Source organism: Osmerus mordax, chromosome 13, assembly GCF_038355195.1.
Source record: "Osmerus mordax isolate fOsmMor3 chromosome 13, fOsmMor3.pri, whole genome shotgun sequence".
Lineage (NCBI taxonomy): Eukaryota > Metazoa > Chordata > Actinopteri > Osmeriformes > Osmeridae > Osmerus > Osmerus mordax.
In genome coordinates this window covers 16,819,245-16,829,223 of record NC_090062.1, presented here as the reverse complement: position 1 = coordinate 16,829,223, position 9,979 = coordinate 16,819,245, and positions in this window count along the sequence as shown.

Here is a 9,979-nt window from a genome sequence, read left to right as displayed (position 1 = left end):
AACACCCAAACCAGGGGCCAATTGATCATTAGGACGTCAATATGTAGTTTGCATAAAATTATTTGCCTTAAACAGTCTGTGTTTGAGGTGACACGGGGTGGGCTCATCAATAATGTAAATGACCCATTAGGGCATTAAGAGGCTGTCTACGGCAGTGAGAGAGCACCCGATGCCTGTGAGTTAACACCCAGCACAGCGCCGCACACCACACAGGCCAACAGCCACCTTCAGAGATGGGGGGCAGCTAACAGACTGAGATTCGAGACATTTTTAAGGACCTTCTTAGGGTGGAAATCTCAGAATGAACATCTAGGAGAGCGGGTTCCGTCTCCTAGACGACGACGGTGTGTCGCTGTCTCGTGATGACTTTGCGTTTAATCGAAATGTTTAAGGGATTTACCTGACCTGATCCTGAAGTGACGTTCCTAACAAGGAAAGAAGAAAACGTTTGAATCCCGAGCGGTATTCTGCGAGTAACAGTTTAATACAGGAGTTTTTGAGAGGAGTGGGACGGTTCCAGACTCCTGAGCAGAATAGCCAATGAGAGAGAAAGGAGTCAGGGTTCAGTTGAGACCTCCGTTCCACCCATAAGTGCTTCTGGCTGCCAGCTGCAACCTTGAGACACTTCCCCCCCCCCACCCCCCCTCCTCCCTTCTCTGTCCACACCTCCCCCTCCCTCATTCTACCCCTCTCCCTCCATTCCAACCCTCACCCCCTTCCTCCTCTCGCCCCTCTCTCCATCCCTCCCTTCTTCACCTTACCCCCTCCCACCATCCCTCCTCCCCTCTGCATCGCTCCCTCCCTCTCTCCCCTCCCTTCCTCTTATCCTCCCCCCCTACTCCCTCTCCTCCGTGTGAGTGCCAATACCGCGCAGTCTGAGAAGTGGCAAGGGGAGGAAACGCCTGCTGCCAAAGTGATCGTGTCGTCTCCGGCTACCCTGGCCGCGACACGCGGAGCGAGACATCAACGTGATCCATCACACCATCGATCCCAAGCGCCGGGGGGGGGGGGGGGGGGGGGCGCTTTAGACCTCCCTCCCAGGGAGGAGAGCTACTGTACGGAGGAAGGAGGCCACGCACTCCCCCTGACTTCCAGAAGCAGTGGACAGCATGAGCTAGCTGGCCCAAACCAGACTGGAAAGTTCAGGTGAAGTTATTCTGGAGCTTGCTGACATGATTGTTTAATTGAAGCTTGTCGTCTTCTGAGGGCCCAGAGCGACAGTGACATTGTGCATGCTTGCATGTGTGTGCGCGTTTCCAAGACAGATAACGAAAGACGCCCATTTCGTTTTCATCGAATCTGACAGGCACACTTCTTACGTTACATGCCAGTAGAAAAAAAACCCCAGGGCTTACCTAACCCGTCTGTGTAGTTGTCAGGTTTACTGTAAGGACAAGCTTGTTTTCCCTTTCAGAAAGCTGTGGAACACTCCTTAAATCACTTCAACCAAACATTTATTAAGGAAAAAAGGCCTGCACATAAATCCCAAACAGCTTCCAAGCTGTAATTACAGGAGCAGGCTCATTCATATGCTGCGCAGAGCCCAGCTCAGATGTATAAATACACAGCCAGCCCTGTAGTGGATCATGGAGTGTAGCTGCTGTTGGTGACATACTGGACTGTCAGACAGACACCCAGTCCACTGTCCGCTACAGGGCACAATCGGTATTCAAACAGACAACACTGAATTTTCATTGCAAAGACCTCCGATTCAGGTCAATTCAACTTGTTTTAATTCAAATTTAGGATGTTTGGTCCTGTTGAATTCAGTTTGATTCTAGTCCTGCAAAAAAGCTCTCGGTCTGCCTTATCAAACACACTCCACACACACACACACACTGCATGCCTACACAGAACATGGTGTGACTGACTGGCTGAAGGGCATTCTGGTGACCTTGGTGTCTGTGTTAGCTAAGTGAGGGCTTGAGCAGGGCGGTTAGAGTGTGCTGGTGAAGAAACAACATCCTGTCAGAATCAAGCAGTCCCACACAGTCTAACACTACAACATCAGAAACCTTTTCAACACTCTCTCTCTCTCTCCCTCCTTCTTTTTCTCCCTCTCTGCCCTCTCTCTCCATCTACCCCCCCCCCTCTTTCTCCATTTCTCTCTCCCCCTCTCTTTCTCCCTCCATCAGAACATCACCAGCATCCTTCAAGAGCATGTTAAAAAGTGCAGGCTGGTGGAATTGTGACTTGTCAGTTCAGAAAAGACCTGATAGGAGATGTTTGATCTCCCTCTGGTGACGAGCAGTCAGATGTTGGTGCGGAGAGACTGAGGAGAAGGGAGAGGATCGGTATGACAGAGGAGCCTCCTACTGGAGCCCTGGAGGTACTGCAGCCGCCCCAGCTAAATGTGTGCTGTCTTTCCAGAGCGTAGACACACTGCTTCATGCAAACATCATCAGGACTACTCACCGCAAACAGAATACTTCAGCTCGTAATCACACAGATCCTTACCGCTATTTTCTTTTCTTTTTTTTTTTGTTCCTGTACATTTCTATATTTCTCTCTTTTTCTCCCATTATCTGTCACTCTCTCTACACCTCTTTTTTCTCTCTCTTTCACCCTACCGTTCTTCACTTCTCTCTCTCGGTCTCATGAGCTGGAGTTAGCTCGCTCGCCCTCCACTCATTACGAAAGTAGAGCGGGTCTCAAGGTTCAAGACGTCGTATCGATCCGTCCCCGGACCCTGTTAGCCTCCTCTGTCTCTGGGCCCGGCCCATAGTTAGCCAGTCCAGCACCAAGGAAACAGCTATTGATCAGCATGCTAATTCGCACAGCAGATATGCAGGCGACTCCACAGCATCAAGCTACAACAACCTCTCCTTGCTCCTTTTGTTTATTTATTATTTATTTATTTTCGTATCCGTGTCACAACAACATAGTTTCGCTTTCATGAAAATCGATACACGTAACCGTGGAAATTGATCAATACGTCCTTGTGCATCAGGAAGGAAGAACGGTTTAAATATTAAAATCAACGATGCAACTAGCAACAAGCATCGAGGCTGTCCTCATCCGCTCACAGACGTCATCCGCTAACAGATGCTGGACTGGACAAACACAGGAGTGGCAGGCCGCTCTGCCCGGGGCGTTGCCCCACTGGCCCCATCACACCCGCCTCTGTACCCCCCCCCCCCTCCCCCATTCCTGAATGCCAGTCCACAGGGGGCATCGTTAGACCGCAGTTACAGATGTGACGGCCATCCCATAATGGCCCAATTATCCCCCAAAAACGCCAAATCTCACTCCAAAGTGTGGAAAAAAAATGATTGTGTGATGATTAATGGCAAACACTTTAGGGAGACGAGTAAGACAACGGTGTTGGATGGGCGGAAACGTGTATCAGTCTGGCACCACTACAGCTGTTTCCTCTCTCCTGACAACTGCAATTCATTTGAGATGCTATTAACATGCATAATTATGCTAATCAAGCTGTAATTAAGTGCCAATTCATCAGAGACTATTTTTTTCCTTCTGTAATTTCACAGAGCATGGCTGTTGGAGATTGTGATTTTTCGCTCTTTTTTTCGTGTTATTTTCTTTCACAATATTGCCTGAACGATGCATCCTTGTTGCTCCGTGTTCTCACTTAGAGGGTATTGTATACAAGATATGTTCTCTGAACGACAAAATGCTTTGATAACAATCTACGATGGCCTGGAAAAAGAAAAAACTGAGGAAATTATTGGTATATTTCTTGATTCCCAGAGACATGTTGAGGCCTCTATGGGGCCTTTAAAACATGTAGTTTACTATGTACATCTTATTGTCCAGTAAGGGACTATCACGCAATGAGATTAAAAAGAGGTAAAAACCATCAGCATACTGTGTATAGTAATCCGGTGTAGAGCGATCCGGTGTAGAGCGATCCGGTGTAGAGCGATTCGGTGTGGAGCGATCCAGTGTAGAGCGATCCGGTGTAGAGCGATCCGGTGTACAGCGATCCGGTGTACAGCGATCCGGTGTAGAGCGATCCGGTGTACAGCGATCCGGTGTACAGCGATCCGGTGTAGAGCGATCCGGTGTACAGCGATCCGGTGTAGAGCGATTCGGTGTAGAGCGATCCGGTGTAGAGCGATCCGGTGTAGAGCGATCCGGTGTACAGCGATCCGGTGTAGAGCGATCCGGTGTAGAGCGATCCGGTGTACAGTGATCACACCATCCAAGTTCTGTTTAGTTGACTTCCTCTTTTTCCATGGGTTTCCTCTGGATGATTGCATCGGCCAAGCCACTCGATCTCTCTAGGATCAACACTTCCTCACCACCTCTCCCTCTTTTTCTCCCCCCCCCCCCCCCCCCGTTTTCCCTTCTCCCTCTTTCCTTCTCCCCCTCTCACTCCCTCCCCCTCTCTCCCCCTATCCAGTCCACTGACAAGGACTGGTATTGTAATCATGGTCTCTCTCTCTCTCTCTCTCTCTCTCTCTCTGTCTCCCTCTCTCTCTGTCTTTCTCTTTCTCCCTCTCTGTCTTCCTCTCTGTCTTCCTCTCTGTCTCCGTCTCTGTCTCTCTCTCCGTCTCTCTCTCCGTCTCTCTCTCCGTCTCTCTGTCTCTCTCTGTCTCTCCAGGGCCAACCAGAGACCAGGAGACAGTGTGGAACAGATCTTGATACCTCCACAGCTCACGTCCAACCAACAGGGAGTCCTGCTCTCTGGGCTGTGAACAAAGTCCATGAGCTGCAGCAGATATCAGTGACCCCCAGCACCTCTCTGGGAGACAGGAGCATTATACACACACCAGTACAGGCCGTGTCTAATATTAAGTAGTCCACCAGACCTTTTCCCACTGGCTACCAGCAGCAGCCAAGCTGGCTGCTACCTCTAGCAGTTCTCCCACTGTAAGGACGTTCCGCGATTCATCCTTTTATTGCGTTTTGCGGTGTTGAGACTGCACGTACCGGAAAAGATCATGTTTTCGGTGTGTCTCTTTATTTAGTTTTGGTGGTTCTGACAGCAGGTTGGTGGTGTGATGAGGGGTAATCCGCGCTGGCATCGCTCTGTCTGCGAGCGCCCGGAGACAGGACAGGTGCTCTCATTGGACGTGAAGGCCTCTGGTGATGCGTGTCAGTCCTGATCACGAGTGACGGTCGCCCCGGGTTACCAAACCGCTCGTTTCCCCGGCCACCGACACGGAAACTCTTCTGGAGGTTCAGCACTTTTTCGGTCCTGTTTGGCAGTCGGGACGAGCTTGTCGCTGGCGTTCAGACGGACGGACGGACGCCTGTCTGTTCCCCTGTTGTTCTTGGTCTCTCTTTCTCTCTTCCTGTCTCTCTGCGCGCTCTCTCTTCATTGTGATTGGCTGTGGTTGTTGGCAGTGTCACTCCTCCTTGTCCAGACCAAAGACCAAACCTACATGTGCATGATGTAACTACCGTGAAATAAAGGATAAATAAAGAAATAAAACAGACCAGCGTGACGGTTCTGCCAGACATTATTTGTCAGCGTTCAGTGAAGTACTTCAAAAAGCACAGTGGAATAATAAAAGGCCCCTTATTTACATTTAGTCATTTAGCAGACACTCTTATCCAGAGCGACTTACAGTAAGTACAGAGACATTCCCCCGAGGCAAGTAGGGTGAAGTGCCTTGCCCAAGGACACAACGTCATTTTTGCACGACCGGGAATCGAACCGCTCAGCCACCTGACTCCCTATCAAAGAAGAAGTCTTTTGTTGCCTGTTGTACCTGCTGTCGTGTACTTTGGGCTTAAATAAACTACCCTGCACCCCTCTACCCTCCCCCATCTACCCTGCACCCCCTTTCAGACAGGGTTTAGTAGCAGTAATGATGGTTGGTCCCCTTCCCTTCCTTCAGTTCTCTCTACCTCTAGTTTACCTTCTTTCTCCAGCTATTGTCGCTGTCCATGTATACTGTACCTCTCTTTCTCCCTCTCTGTTTCCCTCCCCCTCTACGTCTCCCTCTAGTCTCACCCTCTCCCCCCCCTATCTCCCTCCCTTCCTCCCACCCCCCTCCCTCTCTTCAGCCCCTCCCGATCCAGGTCCAGACCCTCCAGTTCCAGCTTCTCTCAGAGCGAGTCTGTTTCCTGCAGTTGACGCCAGGCCCCCTCTATGTCTTGTTTATGGAGGTGAGCGTGGAGGGAGGGCGGGCGCTGACAGACTGGACGTCTCCAGGACGCCAGAGGCCCTCAAGTCGGGGAAGGCCCAAGTCGGGGTCGTCCCCAGCTGCTCTCAGCTGCATCCCAGAGACACATCTGTGGATCACCGTGGTGATGTGTGGATCACCGTGGTGATGTGTGGAGCAGGGTGGATCATAAGGATGGATCTGGCTGGATCCTACATTAGCTTTAGAGAGAGAAGGGTAGAGAAAGAGAGAGCGTGAGAGAGAAAGTGAGAGAGGCAGAGGTACAGAAAGAGAGAGTGAGAGAAAGAGAGAGAGGGAGAGATAGAGAGTGAGATAGAGTCAGATAGAGAGAGGGGTACAGAGAGAGAGTGAGGGAGAGAGAGATAGATAGAGTGAGAGGGGTACAGAGAGAGAGAGTGTGAGAGGGGTAGAGAGAGTGAGAGAGAGGGGTAGAGAGTGAGAGGAGTACAGAGTGAGAGAGAGAGAGAGAGAGAGAGAGAGAGAGAGAGAGAGAGAGAGAGAGAGAGAGAGAGAGAGAGAGGGAGAGAGAGAGAGGGGTACAGAGAGAGAGAGTGTGAGAGGGGTAGAGAGAGTGAGAGAGAGGGGTAGAGAGTGAGAGGAGTACAGAGTGAGAGAGAGAGAGAGAGAGAGAGAGGGAGAGAGAGAGAGAGAGAGAGAGAGAGAGAGAGGGAGAGAGAGAGAGAGAGTGGTACAGAGAGGGAGAGTCATTCCTAAACCTCTGTGTGCAGCGTTGGCTAAACGACCGGAGAGGGTGACATGCTTCTGTATCTCCAGTGGGGTTGAAGGACTCCTTAAATGTCTCTATAATTCTCTTATCTCTCTGTGACTGATCTCTCCACTGTCTCCACTTGTTCCCACCACATTTTTCAGCCAGTGAAAAGGGCAGTCCGTTTTTCAGCTCCTAAGCACTCGTGACAGGAGTTGTCTTGGCTGCCTGGAAAGTGAAAGGCCCTTGGGCACCAGGGGTGGCAGTTGGTGGATCATAACTGAGTTCTGTTACTCCTCCAAATCATATCCCATCATGCGTGTTTTGGGTAGGGGGGGCGGCTGTCTGTTTGGGTGAGCCCAGACTGCAAACAGAGACAGGCAGACAGAGGTTGGATACTGACTGGTAAAGAGCAGTCAGGGTGGTATTGGAGAAAGAAGCGCGGATGTTCGGGATGAACAGTGACACGCAGACCCAGACAAACAGGTTGAAAAAGGACAGACCGGGGACGATCGTTTGTTGTGAGGAGAGATGGGAGAGAAGGACGGATGATGGTGGAGGAGAGATGGGAGAGAAGGAGGGATGTTGGTGAAAGAGGGATGACAGTGAAGGAGGAAGGAGGGATGGAGTGAAGGAGGAAGGAGGGATGGAGTGAAGGAGGGATGGAGTGAAGGAGGGAAGGAGGGATGGAGTGAAGGAGGGATGGAGTGAAGGAGGGATGGAGTGAAGGAGAGATGAAGGAGACAGGGTTGTGCATGAGGACGGCACGCGTACGGGAGCGTGCGCAGGGACCGACGGGTTGCCAGGTTTGACGGGGCAGAAACAGCATCACGCAGACATGCGGCTGCTCCTTTTGACGGCGCGTCGGATTAGACTCGCAGGGCGCTCGGCCCCGTCTCCATGACGCCGTCATCGTTGTGGCAGGCCTGTCAGAGCACGCCGGAACGACCGAGGCAGATCCGACCTCGCTCGCCGGACGGCCAGTGTGTGTGACGCACACACCACCCTAACGGGGAATATGTTCCCCAAACTGGCAAGCTGGTGGCAAGGGAGTGACGGCAACGATGAGTGACATCATACGAAAACCGGATTCTGCTCCGGTGAAGACGTCTAGGGGGGTGGGAGGTATCAGACTGACGAGATGGTGAGAGAGTTCCTCTGGGTTTGGGGGTTACCACAGCCCTCTTACAGAGGGACAAACCCCCCCAAAAAAAGAAAAGATTTTGGATGATTTGAGCAAAAAACATTGAAAACAACCCTCATAGACAGGGGATATGAGCTGTACACATGATGTAGACAAAAGGACAAACACACACACACACAAGTTCACAAGCACACAAAACTCAGAGTAGTTTTGTAAGACTTTGCCAAGAAGGGAGGAGGCTTTTTGCATTGCATTACCGGTCCAATGTTTTTATACGTGATATATTTCAACTGAATCGACAACCACAGTGGGAGAATAATGTGTAATCATTAGCAAAGGGTTTGCAAATTATTTATGTAATATAAGCAATGATAATTTACTCTGACTCTTTTTTCCCCCACTGCCATTAACAAGTAACTTGGAATCCAATAAATGTCACAATCGCTTTCACTTAATTAAAACAATAGATATCATACAGCAAGGCGAGGTGTCACTCATAGCCCAACATCCTGTAAACAACGATTTACGGCCAATGCTTTATGAGAAAGGGTGACACAAATAATAGCTATTAAGCTGTCAGTGAATGGTAGCAGGATCACATTACCGGAATTAGCTAAGATGCACCATTATAAACAAGGCCATTGCTGCTTCCGACAGTCCCAACAGAGGCAGGAGAGAGAGGCAGGAGAGAGAGGCAGGAGAGAGAGGCAGGAGAGAGAGGGAGGTACGCAGACACGCCAGGGAGAGGGGTGAAATTCAGGACACGCTGACTCCAGGAGAGACTTTCTTCATGCGTCTACACCAGTCATCTTCTGGTCATAACGCTAATTAAATTAGAATTTCTTTTTTCATTTCCTTTGTCTGGAAGGATTCCAGACACACTGGAGAATGTGTGTATGTCACTACTGTGCAAAAGTCTTAGGCACACTAGATTTCATCATGAATATGTTCTCAAATAAAATACAAATCTTCTGTATTTGTGCTCCTTTTTGCTTTTTTAACTTTTGCACAGCAGTGTATACATTTTTATAAATAATCTATAACGACATAGAATTACAAGACTGGACATCAGATTGGACGCTGGCTACCCTCAGTGTGTGGTCGCGTGATTGGTGGGTTTAAAGAACGCGTCCAACCCCGTTAGCGTGGTGGTCTCTCCGCCTCGCGGCTCGACCGAGGCGTCCTCTCCACCATGCTCCATTCACGTTAGCGTCGACCCGCTAACGACATGTCCTATCACTGACCACCACGGTTGCCTTGACATCTGCGATCACCCGCGCAACCCCCGCTCAGTCTTTGGCGGGCGGAGAGGGCGGGTGGGGGGGAAAGAGGTGGGGAGGTACGTGGTTGTCATAGTACATGTCGTGACAAATGTGTCCCAGTGTGATACGAGGTCAAAACATCGATAGCGTGCCCACCTCAGTGCCTCGATGCTGACTGACAGGCTGTACACATCTGGGCTGAAGACAGTTGAATGAGATGCACACGCATCTGAAAAAGACTTTGTTCACAGCAGCAGAAGACTGTATAGGTAGAATAGTAGAATAGTGTGGGGGTAAGATGGCTGAGCGGTTAGGGAGTCGGGCTATTAATCAGAAGGTTGTTGGTTCGATTCCCTGCCGTGCAAAACAACGTTGTGTCCTTGGGCAAGGCACTTAACCCTACTTGCCTCTGGGAAAATGTCCCTGTACTTACTGTAAGTCGCTCTGGATAAGAGCGTCTGCTAAATGACTAAATGTAAAATCTAAATGAATAGTAAACTACTTTGTATGGCTGGATGCCCAGTGGTCTTGCTGCACAAATTATATTTACAGTCAACACTGCCCTCTGGAGGTGTGAAGCATGTCTGCAGTTTGCACACATCCCCATCAACTATCTGCATTGAGCTGCATTGAAGTGAAGACAACCTGCCCATTCCATCAGGAAACTCCCATGTCTGCAGGTGTCTGTTTTGCATTCTGGAATCTTGAATGTGTCTTGTTTGAGGACACATAACCACATGGTAGACAGCACACACACACAATCTGACAC